This window comes from Parus major, chromosome 2 (genome assembly GCF_001522545.3).
Source record: "Parus major isolate Abel chromosome 2, Parus_major1.1, whole genome shotgun sequence".
Classification (NCBI taxonomy): Eukaryota; Metazoa; Chordata; class Aves; order Passeriformes; family Paridae; genus Parus; species Parus major.
The window spans coordinates 130,491,774-130,519,560 of NC_031769.1; the positions used below are offsets into that span (position 1 = coordinate 130,491,774).

The 27,787-nt window shown below is 44.7% G+C and overlaps 1 long non-coding RNA gene across 2 annotated transcripts; it reads left to right on the plus strand.

The window, feature by feature from the left end:
- Positions 1-6,340: 6,340 nt before the first annotated feature.
- LOC107201012 lies at positions 6,341-19,638 on the plus strand. 2 transcript variants are annotated; one of them, XR_004496207.1, is made up of 4 exons: positions 6,341-6,437; positions 8,042-8,175; positions 17,130-18,258; positions 18,344-19,638. It is a non-coding gene; the product is annotated as an uncharacterized LOC107201012 (long non-coding RNA). The 2 variants fall into 2 exon arrangements; XR_004496206.1 differs by having other exon boundaries at positions 17,130-19,638.
- Positions 19,639-27,787: the final 8,149 nt, after the last annotated feature.

Genomic DNA, 27,787 nt, shown 5'->3' on the forward strand with positions numbered 1-27,787 from the left:
AGAAACACGTCCCAGTGAAAATGTTCCATGCTGACACTTGAGGAGTCACTGCTCACACTTCCCACTGACCCATTTACCCTGCCTCCTCAGGAAGTCATGGGGCCTAGAACAGAAGAGTTTCCAAAAGAGTATTCAGCTTCCTGCCCAGCACTTCTCTGTTCTAAGAGCCTGAGTGACCCCACAGCCCTCCTTGACCCCCATGAAGGTGCCTGCCAAGAGCACCTGAGCTCAGCATGGGAGACCAACACAATGACCTGGAACCAGAGCTGGAAACTGGTGCAATGCCTGCAGAAAGGGCTGATGCACAAGCAGGTCTCTGCAGGGAGACTTGATTCAGAGAGAACTCATCCATGCTGATGCTGTTTCTCTTTAGGCTACTAATTAGTGCAGCTCAGTGTAACGTGCTGTGCTGACGCAGTCTGGAGGTTTGGCCTGTGCTACTTTGCATCCCGCCTGGCAGAAGCTTCTGATCTTATGTTGTTTTTTGGTTGTAGTTCCCTCAACACACCCCACAGAGGGGCTCCCAACACCTGCAGCCATATGCAGGGGGGAGCAGAGGCACATGGTGTTTGGTATAGGGTCACTATGGTGCAGGGGCATCACCTACTCCTGACCCCCTCCCTGCATGTCCCCTGTGTCTCTGGACAATCCCAACCCATGGATCTTCCTAACCTCCCACGGTCGTCAACCACTCCTAGAGGTCCCCGTCACCACAGGTGTCCCCAACCCCCCTCAGACACCTCCATGCAGGTCCCTATCCCCCCCTGGAAGTCCCCCAACCTCTGGAGGTCCCCACCAGTAACTGCATCAGTGTCCTGGTTCTGGGTTCCATGGGGCCAGTAATGTGCATACTGTAAAGGGTGACATCTGCCACCGAGGGCCTCAGCCATACAATGAAGGTGTCAGCAGCTCTCAGTCCACAGTGCCACCTGCACATTCACTGTGATCCAGTGCTGGGCCTTCTGGGGCTTGATGTCAATCTCAAATCCATGCCTGTGCCTCCTGCTGTGCTGTGCCAGCCCTGGTGCTCCTCGTTCTCCAGATGCCACACCATGCAGCTCACACCCAGCCCCTTTGTGACAGTGAAGGTGAGCTGTAGCAGCACCCACACTGTGATGGACACGAGAGACACCCAAAACTTATCAGCCCAGAGGCTGAGCTGCCCCCAGATGCTGATGGACTGCTGTCATGTTAGCCTTCTGAAAATGATGGCAAGCAAAGGAATGCTTGGGCTCGAGATCAGGCCTGACAGGGTATGCTGGCTCCTCTGCCAATTGCTGGGTTGGCATCACTGATCAGTGGGATCTGGGGTGGTGCTGGTGTGTTGTAGGCAGAGCTCCACTGCTTTTCTTGCTCAAATGCCCCCTTGCCCCAGTGAAACACCATGGGACTTGGCTCTGCCATGTTATCCAGGTTGGGTGGAGATGTCAGAGGTGACATTGACATCTCATTACAAGGCCTTGGTGTGGGACACTGGCAATAGTGGGAGCAGCAGCAGAGACCTGCATGGAGATGTCTGAGGTGCAAGACCACTCCTGGCACCAGGCTGGTGTAGCCAGAAGCCTCTGCAAAAGAGTGTGCACAGGCTCTGCACACATGGAGCTAGCCCTACATTTGGAGTGACCCTTTTTGCTTCTCTTGGGTTTCTGTGTCTTCTCCCCTTGTCATTCGAGGCCCATAGCTACATCCCAGGGAAGGTATCCCCAGGGAGGCATGCACCCCTCTAGGGGACAGACAGGCAGAACATCATGCAGAAAGCTTTAGAGTATCTCTGGAGGAGGATAATCAACCAAATAGGGGAGTGCCTTCATGGCAAGAAAACCTTTCCCTGAGGGACTGAGGGATCTCCCAGTCTTGGGGACCATGCACACCAGCTAGGTGTCCTCAAACAAGCATCAAAGAGGGAGGGAGGAGAGTGTCTTGAAAGGGAACATCAAGGATGATAACACATGCTTGAAGAAAACCTATGATTGACTGAGTCACAGATAATGGAGGTACCTCATAACATGACCTGACATGGTGCTCCTTTCATGTAGTGTGAAATAGCTGAGAGCTCCATCTTTTTGTTACTCACAGATGCTGATTTCCAAGGACTGGAGCCTTCTAGGGCAGTAATTAAGCTTTAAATGGAGAGATCAAATGTAGAATAAATATCTCATTAACCTTGACAAAGCACCATCTTTCATTACAGCTCATAGCAAAAGAGAAAGTGAGTGTGAAGGATGGGATGAAACAGGCACCAGCTTCCCTCCCTGCTGGAGAGTGGCATTTGCGCTTGGAATATCTGCTCAGCTGGAGGGGCCTGAGCACACATCCACCAACTCCTCCCAGAAACCAGTGAGGTAGCCCACACCTCACCTTTACCTCACCTTTATCCTTTCAAAGATAAAGAAAGATTATCTAATCATTCCTTGCTGGAACTGGGAACACTACAGTGTGGCCATGGATGCAAAAATTGTGGGGAAGAAAGCAAGAAACAAAATAAGTTTGGTTCTAAACCTCAGCATTGGGCTCTGTGTCCTGTGCAGGGAGATCTGGGATTTTCCACTCTTGGGACTACTTTTTTCTAAATACCCATCATTGCCTCAGGTGAAATGTGCAAAACAGGGTTCTGAATGTGGTACTGCCCCAGCCATGTGTGCTGATCATACCCTCCTGGAGTTTATAATTCAGAAGTTTGCCAGCAGGAAGATTCTCTGGCCTGCCTACTCTGGTCTTAGATTTGTTTGGTCCATCTGGAGAAGACAAATTATGACTTTAGCCTAAGCCAGACAGGAAATGTTGGGTATGTTTTATTACTGTTTTTGAAAGTGGCACAAAGAGGAGCTTGACCTCTCTCCTGTGTGCCTCTGTTAGCCAGTGGAGGGGAAGGGAAATGCCAAAAAGCCTTCACAGTGAAGAGAACTTTTCCAAAGGGTACAGCGGGGTTAAGCTGTGCATTTATTTCTGAAATGACTCCATTAACGTTCTTATGCAAATGAAATGTGAATCCTTGAAAAATGAGCCTCTATGCCAACTGATTGAAACAAGACAGGGCAAGAACTAGCTAGTGTGAAGATGGCCTGTTTGATGAGATAATAACAGCCAAAAGGATGTAGGTCAACTTCCTGAGACCAGCATAACTAGTCTTTACTGGTATGAAACAACTTAACAGAAGCTGGGAAAAGCTATTTGTCTGCTTTGTGGGTGTCATTGTGTGATGAGACAAATAGAGATGTTTGTCTAATAGAAACAAAAATAAGTGGAACTAATGAAGCATATTCATGTTGGGAACTTAGCTACTGAATCTTTCCAAGCAGTGCATGTGTATGATTCACTCTGGAGGGAGCTTAAACATAGTGTCAGGTTCCCATTGTTCATACTGCTGAAACCTTGGATTTGGGCTCCTTATATATAGATATGTGTATATATATATATATATTTGGGAAGTCTTGGAGCATCAGAGAAGAGTGCCAATACACACATACGGCAGGAATCTTTGAGTCCTTGATGTCTCACAGACAGTGGGCTGAAATGGGAAGACCTGAACTGGTGAGTGCCTGGGATTCCTCATGGCCACCAGCATGCAATGCCACACTAGAGGCTAACTCACAGGCTGTGATGGGACATGTTCAAAATACAACCTCTCCATGAGTTTGGCCACTATGAGACATTTAACCTTAAGGGATGAACCTCCACTCTTCTTTATATTCCGTGATGGTGGTAAAGCCACCACTGGATGTCGTGGACTCCTGATCTTTCCAAAGTGAATGTATTGAGTTTACATGGCAGGCTTTTGGGGGGACAGGTGGGTGGCTATAGGGGTTGGCTTCTGTGAGAAGCTGCTAGAAGCTTCCTCTGTGTCCCACAGTGTCAATGCCAAGTGGCATCTAGGCAGATGAGTGGTTGGCCAAGGCTGAACTCATCAGTGATAAGGGCAGCACCCCTGGGAAAGCTGAGCCCATTGGTCTTGGTGGTAGCACTCCTGGATGATGTATTTAATAAGAGAAAAACGTTATTGCACAGAAACCATTGTGGTCAGAGAAGACCAGAATGAGATTATGTGATAGCAATAACTCTGCAGGCATGAAGGTCAGTGAAGGAGGGGGGATGGAGGTGCTCCAGGAACTCAAGCAGAGATTCCCTTGTAGCCCATGTTGAAGACCATGGTGAGGCAACCCATGGTGGAACAGATATTCACCTGCAGCCTGTGGAGGATCCCACACCAGAGCAGGGGGATGCCAGAAGGAGGCTCAGACCCTGTGTTAAGCCCATGCTAAAGCAGGCTCCTGGCTGGATCTGTGAACCTGTGGGCAAAGGAGCCCGTGCTAGAGCAGGTTTGCTGGCACAACTTGCAACCCCACGGGGGACTTGCACCGAAGCAGGCTGTGCCTGAAGAAAGTCACCCTGTGGGAGGGACCCACACTGGAGCAGTTTGTGAGGAACTACAGCCCATGGGAAGGACTCACACTGGAGAAGTTCATGGAAGAGTGTTTCTCAGGGGAAGGACCACACGCTGGAGCAGGGAAATAAGTCCTCTCCCTGGGAGGGGGCAGTGGTAGAAACAGCGTGTGATGAGTTGACCACAGCCCCCATTCCCTGTTCCCCTGCACAGTCCCCCTGTGCTGCTGGCAGAAGGTAGAAAGTCAGGAAAAAAATTAAGCCGAGGAAGATTGGAGGGGTGGGGGGAATGTTTTTTTAAGATTTGGGTTTAATTCTCATACTACTCTGATATGATTGGTAATAAATTCAGTTAATTTCTCCAAGCTAAGCCAGGGTTAACCCACCATAGTGACCCATGCTTGCAGAGCTATGGAACCTGAAAGAAAAGCTGGGGATGCAGGCATTTGGCTCCCCAGTTGTTTGGCTCATACATCTCCTGCTCCCATCATCATTTGAGATGGGAATGAGGAAGCTCAGAGTCTGTCCCAGAGGCAGGTTGCTGTTGGTTTTAATGGAAACGGGCCTTTTGCAGATCCTAGTGCATGGGCTGGAGGCAGGCATCTTTAGTATCCCTGTGCAAGGAGAGACCTCAAAGGCTGGGTTTCCCTTTCATGTGGGGCTGGAGCAGCAAGTGATGATGTGGCGGTTTCAGTTCGAACCAGGCAGAAACACCAATCTGTGAACCTAAAACATTACACTAAATTGGTGGATTTTTTTCCCCTTCTGTAAATTTAGTAATTTTATTCTAGGTAAAAGTTGTATGTTGAAAGTTATTTTGAAAATAATTTTTAAAATGTGTATTCAGAGAGGCAAGGGGTGAAATGTGCTGGTTTTGCATTAACTGATATATGGTGAAGAGAGAAGAAATCACCCATGGAAATTATTTTCTTTAGAGAAGCTGCTAAGAGCTTCCTCTGTGCCTGGAAAAATCCAGTAGCTGGCTAGCTCTGAGAATTGACATACTATGAAACCATTTAGAAGCTGGGTCTGCCACATTTTAAAAACAGGCAAACCCAGGAAATCACTCTCTTGCTTCCAGCCTTGAAAGGTAACTGAGCTCTGGTGGGGCCAGCCCCACTCCTGCTGTGCGGCCTTGGGGGGCTGGACCCCAATGGTGGCTGGGTGTGGGATGGCAGGCCATGGGGCCCTGGCTGAAGCTAGGCCAGTTCACAGCTGCTAACATCTTCCTGATAAGCCCTGCTCCCACTGTCAGCCCGTGCCAAGCTGGAGCCCACTGAGCCCCCAGAGCGGCTCTGGGCCAGGCAGAGGGAGGGGCCCAGAATGGCCTGAAATCCATCCAAGTGACTGCTTGGCTACTGCCCATGGCCATCTGCAGGCCTGGACAAGATATTAACCCTTCCACTGCACAGATGAGACCTGCAGACCTTGACCCCCTCTCAGGGGAGAGTGGCAACACGTAGAAAGACAACATGAAGGCACCAAGGTCAGTAAAGAAGATCTCAGGTCTTGGAAGGAGAATGAGGAGATGCCCTAGTATTGAGGCTGAAAGTTCTTTTGGTAAGGCCATGGAGATGGACTGATACACTAAAATATCCCCTTTAATTCATGAGAAAATATGGGGGGATGGAGTGTTCAAACTGCAGATGTGAGCAGAGGTATCCATGATGAAGCAAAATAGATGCTGAAGAGACTGTGATCCCATGAGAAGCTTGAACAGAGAGAGAGTGATGAAGACCCTTTGCCCCCAGGGAGAGAAGAAGACCTCTGTTCCCAGAGATGAAGATGATCACAGAGACAGATGAAGAGAACCTTTGCCTTTGTACAACTCATCCTTTAAATAATACCCCATAAGTTGACACGGCCCATTTATCCAGCTGTGGGAAGGCTGTGAAAATGTGAAGAGTTTCATGAGTGCATATTTTTTTCCCCAGGCAGCTGCTATTTGTGGAAATGAAAAGCCATGAGAAAACTGTTTCTTGTGGAGAAGTCTCCATGGCATGGCAAGAGAAAATTCCTCTCCCTACAAGAACTGATGGAAGACTATTGTAGAAGCGGTAACAGATTTAAAATTCCAGGTTTTGTCTTTGTGTTGTCAGTTAGGAAGGAAAAGAAAGTCAGGCAGGGGGAGGAAAAGTGTTCTGAAGTTTTTATTCTGATGCTTCTTATTCTCCTAGTTCTGTTAATAGTTTTCTTCATACCTTTTAAGTTTTGAGCCTGTTTTGCCCTTCTCCTAATTTATATCTCACAGCAGGAAATGAGTAAATAATTCTAATAGGTGTATTAGCAATTTTAGCCAGCTCTAAACCCACCACATTATTTGGTGCGTTGGCCAGGAAACTCAAATCAGTGAACCTAAACCACTACAGGAGCATAACCAACTGGGCTGACAATCAGTGCAAGGACAGGGTGTAGGTGCTTAAATATCCAGTTCACACACCTGAGACTAAGTTGGCCTCGCTGAAAACGAAGTACACACAATGCCTCAGTTCCCTCTGTTCCTCAGAAAACAGCCTGCAGACAGCTGTGGAGAGATCACAAAGTCCTCACAGTTGAGAAGGAAAATGATTTCTAAGAATGCTACCCTGACAGAAGTGCTCCTGGGATCCCTAGAGTCCCAAAGGCTTACCCTAGATCTGTCTCAGGGCTTTGGCCACCCATAGCTCCTTCCCCTATTGCTCCAGAAGTCAATCTTTTGCCACCATATAGTAAACTTGAACTTTTTTAATTTTTGGCTCTTAGCAGGTCTGTGAACACAAATTTCCTTGCAGATCAGAGGAACAAATTCCAGGTGGATTTATGAACTACCTTCCAGCCTTCACACACTGCCACGCTACAATGCTCCAGCCTATCTTATTCCACTTCATTGCATTTAATTGTGACTGCCCAGAGCTTTGGTGGGGAGGGAGCCTGCAAGTCACCTGCTAAAGAGAGGGCTGAGGTGCCACTGACTCCCTTTGCTTTCCTTTGAGCCTAATTGAGCAGATGACAGATGTCTCTTCTCCTTTCAGGAAACCTTTCTGTTCTCCTGTTCCCACTTTCATTCTCTCTCCACACTATTTTCCATGATCACACACACTTCAGCACCTGCCTTTTCCAGCTTTTCATCTGACTTCCCAGTTTGGCTTCCACTTTCAAATCTCTTTGCATACTGTCATCTCATCATTAGCTGCAGAGTCTCCCCCAGCTGTATCACACACTCCAGCCGCACCACTGACTTTTATCTCCACTTTCTTCTCCTTTTCATCTTTCCTCGGCCCTGAACTCTTTCCAGTATGATTTGTTTGTCCTGTTGTAAAGAGATTTTAGCAGAGAGAAAAGGGCAGGTGCTCTGGGGGTTTGGGACAGACTCAATACCTACTGGTGTCTGATCCCAGTGGGAATGGAGGTATGAGCTGGCCAGTCAGCCTTGCAACAAGGCTCTTCCTTGCATCAAGACTTTTATACATAAGCCTTATAACTAAAGGCATTTCCCCCAAGTACCTTTACATGAGTATCTCATGAGAAGAATAGGTAATACACTGCATTAGCTTTCAAAGTAAGTTGTCCAAGTCTGGTTTTGATTTGATGTCCTATCATGGGAATTGCATTGCCAGAGGACAAGGGTCCTCTTCACTGACACGTTTATTATATTTTACTTACTTGCCTGTTTTTCCCTCAGATTTTGCTATGAAAGCAACAGTGGCTATCAGAAGTGTCTGCTCTCCCTTGCCAACACCTCCTGATGACTCAATGGCTCACCACTAAGTTTCATGCATGAGCAATAAGGACTCAGAGATTATGTTTTTCATCCAGGTAGGAACTAAGTTGTGCAGGCTCAGATTTTGTTGGTGATCTGTATGAAACAAATCATCCTTGCTGTGTAGCAGAGCTGAATTCCTTCAAGATTCAGGAAATGTGAAAAAAAACCCAAACAAAAACCTTAACTTCAGAAGAAAGGCAAGAGGGTTGTATCTGTCAAAGAGGGAGGTAAATGAAATGGGGATCTTCCTTAGGAGCTCATCTGACCTGAGCACAGACCAGACTGATGCTATTTCTATTTCCATGATGTGTGCACTCAGTCAAAAGTTTTGTGTCTTTGTTCATCTGAGGTCAATTAACTCAGAACTTACATACTCTGCTTATATATTTTACAAAATATTTGTATATTTTGTGTGGTGGGCACTCTGTCAGGCTTTGGCATACAGATGGTGTGTTCTACCAGAAACACTGGTGTGAGACAAGGAAGATCAAATGCTAATAGTCCCCTGCAAATGTCACTGGGATTTGTGGAGACATTTATAACAACACTATTAATTTTTCCTGTAACAGAAGCAGCAGCTCATTCGTTTATTCACTTCCCTTTCAAGTAGAAATGTCCTCCTTGCAGCTCAGGTACAGCGAAATGAAAAGCCTGTCTTCCAGTTTACTCTTATTTTTCAGCCTATGTACTACACTGTCTGATTGCAGTGGCAGCACTGGGATGGCAGTCTTGGCACTGGCAAGCATACCTTCCTTCTCGGTGTGACTGTCAGTCATGTGCCTTCTGAAGCCATTGTCCATGCTTTGGAGGATGTTTTGTGTGTTCCCACAAGCAGCCCTGCTGAAACAAGCCTCTGCTCTGGGAGAGCTCTCCAGAACCCCAGTGACTGCAATGCCTTTGGGTTCTGGTTTTCATGAGTGGCTAGCACTGGAAGCAGGAAAGGCCATCCAGGAAGTCTGTGTCTGTCCTGTGTGTGCTGAGACCCAGCCTGGCCCTGTGGCATGTCCCTGGCTCCAGTATCAGCCCTGAAACAATGGGCCAGCAGCATGATCACCTTTTGCTCTCTGCTGGTAAAGCTCAGGAAGACCCAGTGACAGGATTCTTTTACACTTGCTTCTGGTGACCTGGTGAAGCATTTTGGGTATTCTGCTCAAATGTGCAGAAGAGTGCAGAATTAATGTCAGCAGGTGCCTTTATGGGCCAAGGACAGAGAAAAGTGTGAGATGGGGACAGGAGCCCAGGTAGCCTTGTCACCTCATGCCCCAAGAGGACAGAGGTTTATTATCCACAGCAGCAGGGGAGAGATCTGTGAGGATTTATATGCACAAATAGGCACACACACACAGACACACACACACACAGACACACCACACATATATATATAGAGCTCATCTACATGAGTTATGTTCTGTGTGTTCGCAAAGGAACGCACCAGTTCTACTCTCCTCCACTATATATATATATCTATATCTATATCTATATCTATATCTATATATATTTGGTTTTGATGCAGCTTCAGGACTCAAGAGAAGGTTTTCCTTTTGCAGGTTTCTCAGTGGGGGTACAGAGGAGCTTGAGCTTGAGCTATTGCTGACCAGAAACTTTTAGTGGAAACCTTCCATTTAGTGGAGCCTTGCCCTTGTACCTGTTAACAGCACTTGGTGGAAAGGTTATGAAAATATTTGTGAAGCATTTTAATCCATATAGGCAGGATCGTGTGGCAGGACTTTGCTACTTCCCATCATAATGTAATGTCAGTGATGGACATGTTTTTTATTGTCTTATCAAAGGAGGTGTCCTGGGATGTCAGGAAGGATGGAGTTTGAAGGGTGGTCACTATCTGATGTTGCCTTCACAGTATCATGGTGTCCATGACTGCCAAAATGGTCTGATCCTGCTCATATGTGTCCCTCTCATTCCTTGGATACTAAGCAGAAATGTTATGGCCCCAAATAACAGTTGTGAGTGTTAGACGGGCAGTTTTAATGCTGGTATAATGATTACTACCCAAAAGGCAAAACTAAGAAGAAAATATGAAGAAAGCTCCATGTACTTGAAGCAGCCCTCTTTGATCTTCATTGTTTTATACAAGGCTGTGTGACCCTGAGATCGCCTATGGACTCATACTATATTCACCTGAGACATGAGCTTTCAAATTCTTGCCCTGCTGCTTGTCCCTTTGATGGCTCTGGTACCTGGCTAACTCCTTTGTATTTCAGTCCTTACTTGCCTGGGTGTGACAGTGATTTCAGACCCCATGGAGCACTGTGATGGCAAGAGCACAAAACAGCAGCTGCTGTTGTGAGGTTTTCAGGTAGATGGTATAGCCTGGAGCAAGGGGCTGTCTCATCACCACATTCCCTTCTAAGGCCCTCTCATCCCAGAGCACCAGAACTAGAACAGAGATTCCAAAGATTAGTCAATGTGCTGGCAAGGGCATCCTGTGCCTGGAGGCTTCAGCCACTCTCACCAAGCTGAAACATTAATGTTGGCCTCCTCTTTGCATGGAGCAGTTGCTGTTATGGAGAACTGCAGACAGGCCTGTGCTCTCACAGGTGGTACAGCTGGAGTTGCACCCCATATCCTTTCTTCAAAAGAAAATAGAGAAATGCAGAGGGCAGTGGAGACCCTTGCTGAAAATCATTCTAATAAGAGGTGGGTAATTTTTGGTTTAGGTATAAAATGTTAGATCCTTTAAGAAGATTGCTTTGCAAGCACAGACTTAGACCTAAGGGGTAATTTGCTCTCACTGTGTGCCAGAGGAATCCCACTGCCTTCTAAGGTGTATCAAGTGCAGATAGGGACGATGCACCCGTTTAGCACAGAGCTGATTTATTCCTTAGACAGTCTTTCCCTTTTGGCATCTACTTGTGCAATCATCAGCTCCTGGCTGAGTTACTATGGTAATAAGAGTATATCATGGGCACTACACTTACTCACTGTCGCCTGGGTCACAGGAGAGGAAAAATAGAGCAAGTGGCTTAATTTCTTTATTTTCTATGCACTCATGCTAAGAATGTGGGAAAGAACTGGAAAGGACTGGAAGTCCCTACATCTTCCACACCCTGCTAACCATGTTTCACTTGCAGTGCAGATACAGAGCTAGGCACTCCTTTCTGTGCCCTGGGGGATCTGCCCTCTGCAGCCTGTGTAGCTCCAAAAGACTGACGTGCCCAAAGAGCAGGATGTGACAGTGCCACCAGATTTCTCCAGCGGCAAGATGAGGACTTTGCAGTGGGCTCTGGGAGTGCCAGGGGACAGTGCTTCATGCTCAGAGTGCTTCTGATTCATCTGAGAGGGCTTCGAGGGAGAGGAGTGCTGCACCAGAACTGCGAGTGCTGACCCTGTCATGCTGGGTGCTGCGCTGCAGGCACCTGGAGGGGCTCACTGCTCCCCAGAGCAGCACCTGGGATCGCTCACCTGCCAGCGTGCACCAGGGTGGCTCTTGCCAAGGGATAAGGAAGTGATGTGAGCGTGAAAAAGATGTGCTGGACTGGTCAGACTCAGAGTCTGGCTGCACTTGCAGGGACTCTGCTGGGCACCAAAAGAGAGATGGGGAGCTGGGCTGTGATGCCTGCGATGCAAACACTGTCAAACCTGCCATTACTTCTAGGGTCTGGAGACCTTACAGAAAAATCCTTTCCTTGGTTCAGAAATCCCCATTTCATGGTCCATGGGGTATTAGTGGCACCTTGCGCTGAGACTATAAATGCGCACATGGGAGGCAGAGGAAGAGGAAGACTCTGAGTTCCTGGTCTTGCAGCCACAAGCTCTGCTGTTTCCCATCTTCACTGCTTCAGTCAGGCTATTTTTATCACTTGGGCTGCAGTTTTTACTTACTATTTTTATTCTGTGTTACTGATTACTCCTGATTATGAACGAATTTAAACTTGCTCAACATATGTTAATGATTCTGTGTTACACAGTGTAAATCAGATGATGGTGTCAGCAGCCAGAGCTCCGGAATAAAGTCTGTGTAGGGACCCAGCCCCAATTTGGCATGGGAGAATAACACATTGTGTTAGGACCACTGTCAGTTTTTATAACAGAACATATAAGATGGTTTTATTCTTGCTTTTTACTTGACTGAACACTCAATCAGGAAGAGTTTCTAAGTCACCATCATAAATAGCCAGAAGAGGCAACAAGCTGTCAGGACTTATTTTCCCAGAAAGATGAGTGCAAAATGCTGCTCTTATTTACATTATTCATGCATATATTTCTAGGTCTAAAGGATTCACTACCGCATATAATGTACTACTTCCAATCAAATGAACTAATTTCTCAGCAAATTGTTCTACTTTGCCATATTCCACTAATGGGGTTTTTGCTTGCATCTGTTGGAAATATTATTTAACCAATCTGGAAAAATTTAAACCACACTAGTCTGGAAGAAAAGAGAATCTTGTGAATTAGTCAGACTCAATTATCAAAATGCTTAGGAGCCAGAAGAGACAAGCCTGCATGTGACCTCCAAGGTGACCTCTGCTCCTACCCCAGAGGGAGACAAGAGCAATGTTTCCAAAATGAAGAGCCCTTCCTTCACTTGCACCCCTGCACAAGGCCCTGGCCCACCTAGTGAGAGCCCTGCAAGGTCAGTTGGTGTGACTGGAGCTGCTCTGAGCACCTCAGTGCTGTCCCCTCCGAAGATCCTGACTTAGATGCTGAGACAAGCCAAGGTACTCCACACTTAAAGGACGGTCCAATTTCAGAGAGCAGATGGATGGCAAGCGAGCTCAAGGAAAGGAGACAATTTAAGCTGCACCTGCAGCCAGCAGTGGATATCTACAAGCTGTCAGTCCTGCCTCAGACAAGCTATCATTTATCCTTCTGTATAAGCACATCTTGCTCTTAAATGTGTAGTTAAGAGAAAGAATTACTACACTAGTAAGGACTGCATTTGCACTTAAATGAATTTTTAAACATCTTCTTGTTTAACCTTCCTGACAGAATAGACATGTCTGCCTGTGGAAAAACTGAAAACCAATAAATAATACATCCACTGAGTACTTCACCTTGGGAAAGGTCACATTTTGAAATGTCTCTCTGTTCATCAAATTAAACTTTCTGTTTGATGGAAGGGAAATTCTTTATATTTCAAGGACTAGTAGCAGAAATGATTGTAGGATGGGTCTTTGAGTTGAAACAATAGCATCAAAAGCCAGAGTGGTGCTGCTGTAGCAGCCTTCTCCTGCAGGGAACATACAGAGTCTTACTGCTTCAATACCTGCTCAAAACAATTAATAGTATATCTGTAATATGACTCAGTGAGTGAACCTCTTCTAAACAACAAAATTTTTAATAGCTACCATGCTTCAGACTTTGGCACTGGTCTCTGTAGGGATTATGGCCCAGGTGTTCCTGCAAAGGGCTGGTGCTGGCAGAGGGATATCTTGATCTGGGCAGAACGACTGTATGGGGGTAGCCCACATGCTTAGTAAGCCTGCTCTCCCTGCTAGGGACCCCTCCCTGCCTAGCTTTGAGAAAAATGCCATGATGCTCTTGTTGGAATTGCTACAACTAAACAGAGATGCCCAGGGCACTTCCAAAAGCTCAAGAATTGGAGCAGGGTGTACAAGAAAACTGCCCCTGGTCAGGATGGACACATGGGTAACAGGCACCCGAGCTGAAAAATCATAATTCTGGCACACTTTGAGCAATTTATGATACATGCTTGGGGAACTCTCCTGACACCAGTAGCACAGCAGAGGTGAGGTGTTGCATGTAAATGCCCTTCTGACATACATGGGTTATTCAGAGGAGTTCACAGAGACTGCATTTTCCAGGCTGACAGCCATGGCTCAGCACTACAGGGGTGCAGAAATTAGAGACAAAATGGGGAAGAAGCTCTACTGGGCCAAGCTGGAAAGCTTTCATGCTCATCATGGCTTAGAAAGCCACTCAATATGTGTGGGAAGCAGAAAGCTGCGTGGGAAGTGGACGGGGAGGCTTGTGGGGGAGCATTTCAGAGTTGCTGGGGAGCTTGGTGGCCAATGCTGTGGAGAAGTCCTGGTGTGCAGGTGGGGGTGAAGCATGGTCTAGGCTTGCCATACAGTATGTGGTAGGGGGGAAGGGGAATTTTGCTTTATTTCCAACTTCATGGTTAGAACATTAACCTTTTATTATAGCACAGATTTCTGTATTTCTGCTACCCTTGTCCTGTGTTTTACATGATCTGGGTGCTCTTTACTGCTACCATTGCATTCCTGTAAAGCAGTATTGTGGACATCCCCTACTGTAACAGGGGTATGACAGTCTTCTGAAGCAACTTCGCTTTCTGCAAGGCTGTCAAGATCAATTTATATATGATATATGAGAGCTTTTGGACAAAAGTACTGGACCCATGCCTGCTTGGCTGTGAAGTAGTCTTTATCCTTTGTCCTGCCTTGCTCTTCTTTGCTTGACATGACCCTGTTTGAATGCAGCAGCTGTATTAGCTGCCTCAGTCATATGTGCAAGGACAGACAGACTGTATTTTCTGGAAAATTATATACACATACCTATGAGTGTGTATGTTCAAAATGCAGGCAGAGCCACAAAAGCAACCCCAGGAGTGATTTCACAGTAAGTTGCTGCTGGGTGTTGTACATGGTGGAAACATGGGGTCATGCATTTTCTTAGTGCATCACTTACAGACAGGCCATGATGACTATATGTGTTGCATTTCTGCCATACCTCTGTCATAGTAGAAGGCAAAGCTGGAATAGCAAGGCTTGTATCAACTCACAGCACAGCCATAAATTCTAGGAATGCTTCTGAGGCAAGTTAAAACAAATTAGTAATTATCATGACTGACAGGTACTCTGCAGCAACCAATGAGGTACCTACCAATGAATACTAAAAATCTCTTAGCAGAGGAGTTACAACTGTGCCTGTCAACGTAGCTATAATTAGGCAGCTCTAAGTGAAATGACTTTTTCTCGGATGTACTCCCTTGAGAATCCAAAGATCTGGATTGTCATACAAAGGAAGGAGATTAAAAGGGGCTGCTCACTATTTGTGTTGCAGGGGCTACAGAGGTCAGTTAAAATGGACCCAGGTGGAATGGGTACAAGACTTGAACTGGAACAAGGTTAGTCTGCCCCTCAATCCAAACTGTCACACTTTGCATTCCCTTTCTGTCTTCTTTTCTGTGGCCTCTCAGCAGCTCACAAGTACCAGAGTTATGCCTCTCTAACACCCAGAAGTATTAATCACTTGAAAGATGAGTTAATAGTCTCTGAGTTGTTGAGACATGCTGAAGGACAAGCTGATAAATTTTCATTGCACAGTGGGGAAGTGTTCCTCTGACTGGGATATCAGGTTGATGACAAGTTCAGAAGTCTCCAGGGAAGCAGATGAAGAGACAGAAGTTTTCTGTGTGAGCAGGAACAATCACTTATAAATACAAAACCTCCTGTGGAAAAGTCAAGCAGTGTTAAAAGAGACCCATACCTCCTTACTTAAGGATTAATCTTTGCATAAAGGCTAATTTTTGCTGCACAATTTCTCTAGTGCCTAAAAGAAGCATGTCTTTCTTCAGCATCATGCCTTCTATTTTTACAGTTTAGAAAAAAACCCAAAACCACTCATGAAACATTTGTGGACAGATATAGCTCTCCAATTACCACTGAATTCATGTGTATTTTTCATGCTGGATATTGCCACCCTGATCTTGGTCATTACATGGGACACCACTTTTTGTGATGGCTATGTTCTCATTCTTGAGGAAACCAAAGTGGTCTAAAAGATGGACTGGGCTGAGACGCGCTTGCTAAGATGAAGCAGCAGCTGCGACAACAGCAACAGATAAGGAAATTAAACTATTATTGATTAAATCAGCTCTGACTCTAATGCTGAAATCAGCCTGACTCCATCCTGGATGTAGAAGACTAGACTGCATTTCCACAATAACAGAAAATACCATTTTTCAGCCTTGCTTAGTGCTGTTGTCCTGGGAACAGAAAATTTCTACTCACTCCTCAAAATGCTAATCTGTTGACTCATTTTTCAGGTGAGATGTTGTTAAACCTTTCTGGGTGTGTTGCTGCTGCATCCTGTTTGTGCAGGAGTGATGGGCTGAGTTTTGTTTCCTGCTTCCTGTGTGCCCATTCTAACAGCAAATAGTCTTGGGTTAAGAAGCAGATTTTGTGATTCTAGAGATGCCTTGACTCACTGCTTCTAATCTTTGTAAAGGATTTGACCCATAAAGGCTAAGTACCATTCAGGAACTTTCCAAGAGATTACAGGTTTACATGAGTTCGATAGGAAAGATGTATGCTAATGTCTTTACAAACAATTCCATGTTTGATGACACTATGGGTGTCAATGTCTTCAAAATGGGTCTTAATATCTCTACCAACTTCAAGCCACAGGTTTGTTACAGAACTCAGTTTGACTCCTGAAATAGACAAATGGGTCTCCAAAAGCCTGAGTTTCTGAACTTTGGGAGAAAATGACAGGTTCAAGGGTGGAATATGTAATAGGTGGTTTGGGAAGGCTGTACCTTCCTAGAACCTCAGCCAATGGGGAAACGAAGAGGGCAACATGCAGCTGGGAGTTTAAGATATAAGGAGGCTGTGCCCTCCAAAACTGAGAGAGAGAAAGCCTTGTGGGCATATGCCCAGACACTCTCCCTTTATTCAAAGAAAGTTGCAGGACTCCTCCATCTCCTTTATGGACACTGGCTTTTCACAGTGTGATTTTCAGTACAAATTGATGCTTCACAGGGATCTCATGAGCAGCAGGAGCCCATGGCTGGAAGGTGACTGTGAGGTCACATCTGTCACATCCTTGAAAAGCCATTCCCTGCAAGGGATGTGCCTGCAGTCAGCATTTAGGACTCAAGCCGTTGACTCTGGGTAGTGCCAGACTTGCCAAGTTGTGACTTGGCCATCACATTCAGCTGTAGAATCAGAGTGTCTGAGGAAGACAATGGAAAGCTTGAAGGATGGAATTAACCTAAGGGTAAGTAATTCTAGTATTCAAATTTCCAGGACTTTTTACTCCTTCCTTTCATGTTTCAAAGAGCCTCCACCCACATGGAATGGCAATATGCTGTCACCATCAGTACACCTGCATGGAGGACAGAAGAAGAGCAGCTCCCTTCTGTGAGTCACCATGCTCCCATCTGAAACATTCAGTATGATTAGCAAGGAGTCTTGTAAGTATGCTTTTCCTCCATCTGGCAGTTTGATCCATGTTCCCCTGTCATAATTTTTGATGGATTCATCTCACACATAATGCAAGACTGTCTCACGGTTGTTTAAAAAGCGAGGCAGGTGCTAGAATTCCAGAGCAGAGACCTTCCCGCCATGTCTCTGCTGGCTGGTGTTATCCACTGTGTGCTAGGACGAGCACCTCACCTCACAGCAGTCTCCATCCCTATGTTTGCCACGACAGAAACATTTTTGACAGTATAAAAGAAAGTGTATCCAATGGTGACCACTACCAGAACAAAAGAGCAAGGCTGTGCACTAGCCAGTGTTTTCATGAGCAAAGCTAGCACCGCCCACACACACTTGTGAGAGAAAGAGGTGTAAAGGTGACGCCAACACTGTTAGGGACAACTACAGTTGAGGGAGGGGTAGAGGTTCATTTTCAAATGAAAAGTGGGAGTACAGCTCTCAGATGAGTCAGTGAGGAAGAGCCCCCGCAGAGGAGTCTCACACCTCTTTACTGCGTTGCAGAACTGATTCTTGCTGCCTCTTTGCTCCTGTCCTACTTTCTAGGAAAACTGCAAAAGTTCACTGCATTCTCACAATGCCCCCAACAGCAATTCTGAGCAACCTGCACTACTGCAGCACTCATTAAGCCATACAAAGAGAAATCGAAAGATGACAGACAACGTTTTTCACTCCTCTTTGCATGAGTAAGAGCTGATCCTGACTTGCATGAGGCAGAGAAGGAGCATATCTGAGACTTTCTATGAATCTCACAAGCATGTAACAGGAAGGTTTTACATTTCTGTACAGAAAATGATGGTGCAGAGAGAATAAAGAAGTAATCTGCAAACTCCATTTTAGGCCTTCATTACTGGTTAGAGGACAAATTCTGTCACCACGACACCAATACGTACCCGGAGATGTGCATTAACAACATACCCATCAAGAATACCACTGAAAAACTTGAGAGCCCAGCCATTATATGGCATCATGGTCAGAACTCTATTACATCCTCTCCTTTTCATAGTGTCAGACCAAAAATTTCAATGTAAATAACATTTTGGCATCCTTCTTACAGGACCCAACCTGCAGATGTTCATCCTACCAGTGGCAAGACACACTAGCCCATGTCTTGTGATCCTTCGGAACAGGGTGATGGGAAAACAACAGCGAACTGGTGATTTGTTCTGTTGTACCTCGTCCAGTTCACCCTTACTTTCAGAGAAAGGGTTCTCAAGAAGAGAGTGCTTTCATCTTTTTTTTATCTTTGCAAATCCTTGACTTACCATGTACTAGGAGAGAGGACCAATTGGACTGTATTTCCAGGTGAAGACAGTCCTGATCTGTGGCAACTGCTTTGAGTTCACAATTCTAATCTGTCTATATGTTAGATTTTAATCAAACATTAGGTAACATCTGTATCACTGAAATTAAGATCTTTAAAAGCTCATGAAAAGAACTGGGTTGCAATTCTTCCAAGTAAAATTTTAATAGGCTCTTGTTCTTCCCTCCACTTTATTTGCACTTGCAAACTTCTATCTGAGGAAGCTGTAGAATTGCCAGCACAAAAGGAAGTATTTCTTACACACTGTACCCAGACTAGTGGGGCTGATTCTTAATGATGACCACAAGTCAGCATGTTTGCAAGCAGTCCAGAAGCATCATTCACTCATTCAGCTTCCAACACAGGCTGATTTATAAAGCAACTCCTGGCTGTTAGGGTAACTTGTCACAGACAGAACCAGTTTACGACCTACCAAGGATTCCTAATGTCTAGTGGCACCCTGCTATTTATGTATACTGAGCATCAGAACTCCTCTGACATCCTGCCTCTTGGGCACAGGAGTTTCTGGGAGTAAGATACTGGTAAGTATTTCTCAGGCAAGACTAGCAGCTCAGCAAGACTCATCCATTATCAGAAAATAACCTTTACAACGAAAACTTCTTTAATAGGCTGATACTGAGAATGTGCTCAAGAAGGTACAATATTGAAGCCTGAAGCAGAAATTAAGAGGATGTAGCAAGATCTCATTGTAAGGGTCTTAAATAACAGTGAAGCATCCTTGTTTCTGCAGGAACCTTCATTATGTTATTTATCTCAGAGAAAAACCCAAACCAAAAAACCTCTGATTACAAACATACCAAGCAACATTTTGAAAATGGTCGTTGGACAATACCAAAAGCTCTGACAGTTTCAGAACTTTGTATTTTGGGTTCAAATTTATTCTTAACCAGACTACAATTCTATTTTAAAGCTCTTCCTTTGCTATAATACATTTAAAGAGGTGACAGAGGCCCCTTCAACCTTCACTCTGTGAGAGGAAACAAGCCCAGTTCTTTCAGACACTGTTAATAAATCTCTTTTTAATTCTCCCATGGATGGTTGCAGCTTTCTTTGCCCATGGTGCAGTCTTGAGTTGTTCCTCTTTGAGTACAGGTCTGTTGAACTCACACCTATGAGTTCTGGTTATATACGCCTGGGAGTAAGTCAGTACTCTGCTTTAGAAAAACCTTTTTTGGATACATAAAGTATGTTTGCTTTTTTCACAACCAACCCGTCACTGTCATGATATGATCAATAACTGCCCTCATTCCTTCCTTGCTGCAGTCCCCTCAGAGTTATGGGTGGCCTTTTTGGAGCAGATCCTCTTCTAAATACCAGACTAATCTGACACAGCTTTAGCTGACTGAACAGTAGGTTTCACATCTACCTTTTGAGTGCATGAGACACCTCCCACAGGAGATTCATGCCAGATAAATTTTCTCAAGTAGTAAGACTGAACTTCCAGGAGTGCTTTTCTTTCTGTATCACTAACAAAGAAGCCTAATAAACTGTTTGTTTTTGACATCTAACCTCCGAACAGCTCCTACTTTCATATATGCCCTGTATTCTTCCCAAAACATTCCACCTTATTTGCACTGCTTTAGGCACCAGTGGTATGCAGTACTTTTAATATTCCATCCCTCTTTCATGCTGACAAGACTTCAGAACTTTTTCACCTGTGCCATGGTAATAAATAAAAATCTTTAAGATTATCAGGCACAACAACTTGAAGAATGCCAGTATTATTTTCCTTCCCACCCAGAAACTCCTTGACCAAGCTGTCTTGTGCTGGCTCCTTATACACTTTGATACCCAGTTCTAAGGGTATTTGTCTGGTCCACGACAAGAATCATTGCAAGTGATCAGATCAACCTGGCTTAGCAAATTAGCTTGACAGTTTAGCATCCAGGTAAAAAAGGTATGCCTGGGAAATCAATGAGAGATACCAGCTGAGTTTGCCCTAATCATTTAATCTGCATATTTTTTACTTACCTTTAGGTCTTAATTATTCACTCCTTCAAAAATTGTTCTAAGGCTTGCTTATGATTGTAAAAAGACTGGTAATTCTCTGCCAAGATAATCTCTGTGTTTCTAGTAAGTATGGGTATGGTGCTTACTGTTCTGCTGTCAGGTTGCAGCACTCCTAAATTTTAAAATTTGTGTTTTATACATCAAATCTTCAAAACCTTTGATACAGATAAATTTGTTTCTTCTCTTAGTCTGCAAACACTAAATGCTGTTAGCTTCTTGACCATTTCTCTTACGGTTATCTCCACCTTTTTTCCAGCCAGCCACCCTTTATTTTCTGGTGTAGCCAGAGCAGGAAAGGAAGTATTCCTTTGTGGTGTGAATTAACAACAGATACTGCAGGTTCCCTCCAAAAGATAAACAGTGATTGTGCAGAGATAGCATTACATACAAAACTGCCTTTTGTTATTAACTTTTTCACTTACTAAAGCACTGTAATGCTTTACAAATATATAAACCACTCTATTAATGAACTTTGAGAGACAGCTGAGGAGTCTTGCCAATGTGAGGCTGAAGATGGTACATTAAACTCTAAGGAAGCTACTGGCAAAGTACCTAAGGGCAGGAATTATATCAGAGAATAAAGGTAAACTGTAGTTAAAGCCTTAGGCTTAGGCGGAGGCTAAAACACACATGATTTTACCCACAAGGGGCAGCAAGAGTGCCAAGAGGACAATTTAATTTCACCATGGAGTCTCTAATGAAATGCATCAGCTTTTGTGCTGGTCAAAGTCAACATCAGAACTCCCTTTGGTTTTATCATCATCCTATGCTTGCAGAGTGTTTTTTGCTTGCTTGGAGCTGAACAGAACTACCTATATACCTATACTACTACTACTACTACTACACCTCTTTTGCATAGGCATTAGTGCCTGTTGGGTGCCAAGGAAATGGATTGTCATAACTTACTTTGTCCAGGTATTAATTGCACAGCAGACTAAATGCACCCAGCTCTCTACTTACTGATTTTTCTTACAGACAGTATCTAGGGAACCTGGCAGAGACTGTTAGGGTGAGTGTTCTAGCTGAACTGGAGTTTGTGCTGGAGAGGGGCATTTTTCTGTCTGACTAACAGCGAGGTAGCAGTGCTCCCCAACTGCATGTTCTCTAGCACACTTGTGTGAAAGTTCCTCCTTTCCTCAAGCAGCATAACCCTGATAACTCATCTGCTGCTAGTTTGGTGGGAAATCACATTATCTGGTGAACTATTCAAAGAACAAAAGTGGTTTTAAGTTTGTACCTTAGCTTTATTAACCTTTGGCTGTGTACTGTGTGTCCTGTGAAGTCTTGTGTATCCAGACCAGCTGGACATCTGTATTGGTGCATTTGGGAATAAAAACATTTTGCAAAATGTTAAACCTAACTCAGAGGTTCCTAAGGGAGTTCATTAGTTACAGTGGCAGAATTCCAGTGGCTTGGCACCAGCCCTCCAGAAGCGAGTATGCAGCTGTCCTCCTGAGAGCATCACTGGTCTCAGCCAGTCATAAAAGGACAAGTGCTGTGTAAGGTCACACGTGCAGCTTTCCCAGCAGCTTGCTGCCTTTCTCTGCAGTATGCTCTACTGCACTCTTGGGTCCAATTTGCTTAGCTGATTGCTTAATGTGCCATGCTCTACAGGGGGTCAGAGACACATAAAAAGAGACTGTGACAAGACCAAATGCACTGTCATTGGTGACCTCTTGTAAGCAGCACACAGGCTGTAGGATGGCAATGACACAGCCAACATGCAGCCATGGGTTACAGCCATTGCGGATCCACTCCTCAGTCAAACATGCTTCTGCAAGGCCTGAGACACTGAACAACAGGTGGGGCTCCCAAAGGCACCCAGACTGGAAAACACCCAGAGCTGGGCGCTCACACTGGCTGGTGGAGGTTCGGCATGTCCCGAAGGACATCGCAGCTTTGGGAGGAGCTCACTTGGCACATCTGTGTGCCTGCTCTGTCAAGTCTCCTTACTAAGATATTCAGCTTATAGAAAGGCTTTCTGAAATAATGGGTGGCAAATGGAAACCAAGGATACTTTTGTAAAGGCTCTCTAAAACTTATTTCAGCTTCTATAAATGAGGAAATACTTTTGAATGTAAAAGTGGCATAAAGAGGCTAATTTTAATGTGAGGATGATCACGTGGTTCCTGCTCATGGAATAGTAAGATCATTTAACCATGGAGTATACTTTATACAGTGGTTTGCCATGTTTACAAACTACATAATGGAGATGTTTTAGCATGTCCTTATAAGATATGAATGAGGACAGGGTATTTGTAAAGCTAACCTTCTACAACCCTGTAGTTGTAATGGTGTCATGTAAATATATTACCTAGTATGAGAAGACACATTGTTTTGTGCAACTGAACCACATACATAATTTACAAATGTACATGCAAATTTTATACTTCTGAAAAATTGTAAAAGCATATATTTATGAAAAATAATCTGATGTCTGCCATTTAGTTACTGTTGTAGCTACAATACTAGAATCACTAAGGATCTGCCTTTGTTAGGGTAGGATCAAACTTCTGGTTTATACTGTGAAAGCAAATGAGGTGCATAGCTTTAACCACAGTTCTGTCATTTAAAATGATGAACCAAATTAAAACTTAAAACACCAGGAAATGCTGAAGATACTGTGAGGAACTCTAGATCTGAGACCCTGACAGGAATGGCTCTCTCATACTTACACTGTTTATTGGAATTTCTCTGCACTCTGCAGCTGCCTAAGTGATTCTCAGATGGGGGATTCTTTTAATCATGTTCACTTAGCAACAGAAAGGTCCATTTAGATATACATCCCCAACTATAAACATTTTATAGGGGGGGTATTGAATAACCTACCAATTTGGCATCTAATCAAGATTTCCTGCTCAGAAACATAACACACTGTAAAAACAGCAAAGTTTTAACTTCAGAGAAATCTGTGTTTTATGCTGGTTTTCAAACTTACTGAAGCCTGTTAACAGTGCACAGGAGTTACAATCGGGGCAGCTTACATCTGGAGCAAAGTGCTTGCCTTGGCTATATTTTTGACATAGCCTATATGGCTGTCACAGACAGAGAAGACAGAGAGCAGGCCCTTCACATGACATCTAAGAAGTCAACAAATGCATAGTTAGCCAAAAGCATGAAATACCTGCATGCTAACTTCCAAAGCTAGTAGAACAAATTTCAGCCCACTAAAAGGTGCATACTGTGCTCAAGAACGACATAATTCAACTGTACCGCTTTCATGCCTTGTTTATCACTTATGGTGGAGACAGAACAGAGCTACTTCTAATTTACATGGCAGCAGTTCCCTGAAGCCCCAGCTGAAGCCTGCTTCCATCCCGCTGGGCCGTGAACATTGCATAGTATCTGGCTCCTATGTATGCATGTGTATGACTGGTCAGAGTTATGTGCTTTTCTGGTTCTTGCTAGCTGCCCTGGTGGGAACTGAGGTAGAATTCAATGTCTTGCTTTCATTAAAAAATCAGAGGTCAAAATTAGTATTTATTTCAGAAAACCAACCTTCATTTCCAGTTATAATTTCTGTATACTTTCACCTTATTTTGGTTTAGCCTGTCAACTGAGTTTGTAACTTCATCAAAAAACTTGAATCCTGCCAAACCAGGAAATAAAAAAATTTGGAAAGAACCTGGATGGATATGCAGTAGCAGGCTATGGCTCAGATCAGCCTGGGTCACCCTGTAATTTTGTGCCGATAAATTAGCTACCACATAGCCTGCAATCTGTTTGGCTATGTGGCACCTCTTAACCCAGTAGGACTTAAAGGTTCCTATAGGATTATGAAAATGTGTTAAAGAATCAGATGGCCTGTTGTTTAAGGAGCAGGATCATTTGGGTGTAGGACAAACACAAGGCAGAAATCAGCTCCTGCCCCAGGGGTAGTACATTTGGACAAGTCAAAGGTGAGAACAGAAGTACAAGGTAAGGCAAATCCTGCAGGTGGAAATTCCTCACTGCTGCCAGTTCAGGCTTCTAGTCAAGGTTCAGCAATGCTTGACATTGGAGCTCCAATCATTTATTGATTCATTCAACAAACAGCAGAATAGTATAAAAATAGAAAGAAATGGTTGATTTTACTAGAAATTATAACCTACAGTTTTCAGAAATGCAGAGAGCCACCACTTAATGTGCTGGCATGCTGGAAAGGCTACAGCTGACCAGAAATTATATCCTGTGGGTCCAAGAGTCGGCACAAATTCAGTTCAAAGTGATGGTTAAAGCCCTGCAGGCCTTCCTTCTAGTGAGCCTTGGCAGAAACATGAGCACACTTGAAAATCAATGCAAACAGAATTAAAGCAGAAATACTCACTCTGCTTAGACAGCTGATCTGTGGGACCTCCTGGAGCAGGAGTTTCTTGTGGATGCCTTGTAGTCTAGGTAATCTCAGGCTACAGGGGAAATGGTCTTCCCACCAGATGCTCCTAGAGAAATTTCTTGTACTATTGAATAGACAAGATGGAAACTCACAGGAGATCTCTCTGCAGCCTGTCATGAGAACTGCATGGTAACATGACCTTATGAATTTGTCTGAAAGGAAACTGGTCAATTGACAGCATTTTCTGGTTTGTTCTAGATATAGGACTACCAAGACCGTCATTACGTGCCCTCTGAAACATATTTGGACTGCCTTCTCACAGTCAACTTAATCTGGTGATAATATTAACAAGCAATATTCTCATATGTATCACAACTGGATACATAAAGGAAGACTTGCAGTTTACTAAACACTTGGGTTTCAGGGTATGAAATTATTTCTGCATTCATTGGAAAAAATCAATCCAAGAAGTCAAACCTACACAAGAAATGTTTCTGCTATTTGCTGTACCTTCTCTTCGCCCTATTGGCTCTTAGAGACAACCCACTCCAGAGGCTTTCCTGAGCTCTGCTACCATTTACAGATTTTTGATCTCTAACTTCACACAAACTGAACAGTCTTTTCTTCTTGTTCACCTATAAAAGGTAGTCTCCCCAAAACCACAGCTTAGTCACTTCCCAAACGTGTGAGATATCCAGTGACAAAGAGCTGGTAATTTTTATTGCCTCAGCATTCCCTCCTCACTGAAAGAAACCAGGGCAACCAGAGGTTGGGGTTTCCCTGACCCTCCAGCCACTTCCCTACTGGAGCTACAGCAATGATGTCTGATACTCATACATCTTCAGTGAACTCTGAAACTACAGCAAAAACATATATTTAAAAGCCACAAACAAACAAAACAAACTCGTCATTATCTGCATATAACAAAATGTAGAAGGGAAGGATTCTTGCAATATAAATTTTTCACAGGTCCTCAAAATTAATGGGTTGAGTGTCTCCCCAGTTTTTGCTGGAGACAGCAGAGCACGGCTGTGTGTAGGAAAGCAGCGTGCTGTCAACTACAAGCCGGGTATTTGTGCTCCAGAGAACTGCCTGCTGTGCAGCCAGCCGGAAACTGTGTGATGCGGATACAAACGGCACGAACCTGCGGAGCGCAGGGCTGGAGGGCAGGAATGCGGCCGCGCCGGCAGCCGGAGCCCCGTCCCCGGCAGGGGGTGGGCTCTGACCGCACAGGAAGGAGCTGCGGGAGAAGGAATTCCCCGCCGCTGCCCCACTTACTCCTCTGTGGGAGAGAAGCGGGATGCAATGGCCCGCGTTTCTAAGATTGCACTGCTGTCTGCTTGTGGTGGGTGAAAGCTGGTTTCCCCGATAGAAGCTGAACGTCCTTGTCCTAATCCAAGTCACGGAGGCCTCAGTAGCAGAGCTCATTTCAAACCGAAAAGGCATGTTTGTATTAATTCGTGATCTCTCTTATTTTGGAGATGCACATTTTTAACAGCAGAAATTCTGGGTTCTTAATGTCCGCCTTAGGTTCAGAAACATCTGACCTCTCAGAGACCACAAAACTACTTGTCCTGCTCATGCCTGTGAAGAACATGAACCTGCCAACCCACGAGGAAGTATGGCATACGGAGCTATGGGAAGGTAGGACTGTGGTCTGGCTGCACCTGAGCTCCTCCTGATCAGACACTGAACAATGTGAAGCTGCACGACTCCCTAGCTTGCTCTCTCTGGTTTCACATGGACTTGTTACAGTACTGGTCTTTACATGCCCAGGGCTTCCATCACTGTGATATAGAGGGTACCACAGACTGAACCCCATCCAGCCAAAGCCAGACGTCTGAGGTTCAGACACCCTGTAATGCTGACACACAAGGGCTGGAATGATGGCTGCACAGCCAGCCTCTCATTTCAGAGTGGTTTATGTGGCTTCGTGACCTTAATGTTAACTTCTGTGAATGTTTAACTGCCCAGATTTTTAAAGACCAAATTGGAAAACAAATCCACCACATGACCTCATATCCACACCTGTATGGGTCACGGTACATGGGTGACACGGGTCACAGCTGAAACATCCATGGTATGACACCCACCTCTGCTTGAGTGGAGGGTGTGCCAGTCCCTGAGCTGATGGCACTGAGCTGCCAATCTCTGTGAACCATCACTAGGAGTAGTTAAGCACAAAAAACACCAAACAGAGTGCTTCAAGACACCCAGCCATACAGCTGCAGCCTGCAGCACCCAAAGGCAGCACTGGAAGGGAGAGTCACCTTTATACGTCGCTGTCCTATGCTAGAATTTAGTACATCTACAAGGATTTTAGCTGCCAAAGTCTAAAAATTTCCAACTGAGAAGAACATTTTCTACATCTTTTAACATTTTAATTGTTTCGGCTAAAGTTACATTCCTTTGGCTCCTTACCAAATTCATGCCTCAAAGTAGGAACTCACTCAAGTTTGCACAAATTTCTGGGGTTTGATGGTACAAAATGACTGTACGTGATTTTTAACATGGGCAAGAAGAAGTGCTTCACCCCTAACTGGTTCTGGTCCTGGCACAACTATTTTTTCAAACTGAAAATTTCAAGCTGAAATTCAGCCAGATGCAGGAAAATGGTACAAGAAATTTCAAAGCAATGCAGTTTGGCAGGGAAATGAGATGGAGGAGCCCTCTCTCTACATGGTATCTGCAAGCTCTGAGGAGTCTCAGAGGGGACCTTACCCTCCTCTAGAACTCTTTGAATGGAGGTTGTAGCCAGATGGGGATCGGCCTCTTCTCCCAATAACCAGTGACACGACAAAAGGACTAAATCTGCCAGGGAAGGTTCAGGTCAGACATTAGGAGAAATTTCTTCA